Source organism: Gekko japonicus, unplaced genomic scaffold (genome assembly GCF_001447785.1).
Source record: "Gekko japonicus isolate JY-2015 unplaced genomic scaffold, Gekko_japonicus_V1.1 scaffold7861, whole genome shotgun sequence".
NCBI lineage: Eukaryota > Metazoa > Chordata > Lepidosauria > Squamata > Gekkonidae > Gekko > Gekko japonicus.
The window spans coordinates 6,961-8,816 of record NW_015162191.1 but is presented as its reverse complement, the minus strand read 5'-3'; the positions used below and the strand labels follow the sequence as shown (position 1 = coordinate 8,816).

The window sequence follows — 1,856 nt, the reverse complement described above, 5'->3', positions numbered from 1 at the left end:
TGCAACTCACCAGCGATTCACCCCAAAAGATTAAGAGAAGAAGAGATTGGATTGATACCCCCCGCCCTTCACTACCCAAAGGAGTCTCAGAGCAGCTTGCAAACTTCCCCTCCCCACAACAGGCGCCCTGTGAGGTAGGTGGGGCTGAGAGAGCTTTTTCAAGAACTGCCCTTGAAAGAACTTGTGACTGACCCAAGGTCACACCAGCATACCTAACAAGGGATACTCCAAAATTCAGCTCATTCTGTCACTTTGATCTAGAAGAAGGATTGGATTTATACCCCATGGCCCTTCACTACCCAAAGGCGTCTCAGAGCGGCTTACAAACTCCTTTCCTTTCCTCTCCCCACAACAGACACCCTGTGGGGTAGGCGGGGCTGAGAGAGCTCTTTCGAGGACTGCCCTTGAGAGAACAGCTCTGAGAGGACTTGTGACTGACCCAAGGTCACCCAGCTGGCTGCATGTGGAGGAGGAGTGGGGAATCAAACTACATAAGGAAGTTACTAGACGCCATGAAAAATAGGAGGAGTAGATTGGATTTATACCCCACCCTACCCAAGGGAGTCTCAGAGCAGCTCACAAACTTCTTTCCCTTCCTCTCCCCTCCCCACAACAGACATACCCTGTGAGGAAGGTGGAGCTTAGAGAGCTCTTTCAAGGACTGCCCTTGAGAGAACAGCTCTGAAAGGACTTGTGACTGACCCAAGGTCACCCAGCTGGTTGCATGTGGAGGAGAAATGGGGAATCAAACTACATAAGGAAGCTACTGGACGCCATGAAAAATAGGAGGAGGAGATTGGATTTATACCCTGCTGCCCGTCACTACCCAAGGGAGTCTCAGAGCGGCTTACAAACTCCTTTCCCTCCCCCTCCCCACAACAGACACCCTGTGAGGCGGGTGGGGCTGAGAGAGCTCTTTTGAGGACTGCTCTTTCAAGAACAGCTGAGAGACTACGGCTTGCCCAAGGTCATCCAGCCAGGTGCGAGTGGAGGAGTGGGGAATCAAACCCGGTTCTCCCAGATTAGAGTCCATGCCCTTAACCACGACACCAAAGAGGGAGGATAAGAACGCACTGCAACGGAATCAGCAGCAAGTGCGACTCCCACAGCCAAGCTTTACCCGTTAGAATAATTGGATCGTTCCAGGTTATTAAGAGGGGAAAAGCCTTTGAACATTTCTTTATTCTGGCTCACAGGCAGAACTGGATAGAAACTCAGGAAACACGACGTGTCTCATTTCCAGCACTTAAACCGTTGGCTCACTGGTGCAGCCCTCCTCCTTCCCAACTCTCTCCGGAGCCTTGCCTGATGTCGGCACCGTTTCCCATTTCGTCTTCGGCCCATTCACTGCCCCAAGTGCACCCGGAGGGGCGGAGTGAGCGCAGGCGCCCCCTCCCAACTACCTCCTCCAGCTTCGCAGGGCCAGCGAGACGGAGCTCTTCCGCCAGGCTTTCAAGTCAGGTGCATCTCGACGTTATGGCCCTGGCTCTGACATCAACACCAACGCCCACCTGGCCTTAACATCGGCACCACTGGCAGCTGGAAGTTTAACAGCTTGGCAGGCTCCTGGAGGCGGCCATTCAGCGATAACAGAATGTCGCCATCTTGGAATAACATAATGTGCTGTGTAGCTACGGTTTTATACTTAAACTTATTTTAATCTTGTTCAGGGGTCATTTCCTGCAGGAGCGCACAGGAGCGGAGCTCCGGCAGTAAAGAGCCCAGGGGGCGGGCACATGCCACAAGCTCCGCCCCCTGCTCCCAGCAGCCCTCAGTCAGAGCAAGAAGCAGCCAGGTAAGCTGCAGAGCCCCCCCCCCCCCCGCCCCAAACCGCCAGAGGCCGCATCTTGACACAC

The 1,856-nt window shown here is 53.9% G+C and overlaps 1 protein-coding gene across 1 annotated transcript in view; it reads right to left on the bottom strand.

Moving 5' to 3' along the window:
• The window catches only part of ZNF653 (zinc finger protein 653), a gene marked incomplete at its 5' end in the record, with an annotated part of 11,586 nt that overhangs the window by 3,876 nt on the left and 5,854 nt on the right, over nt 1–1,856 (bottom strand). The window lies entirely within an intron of this gene.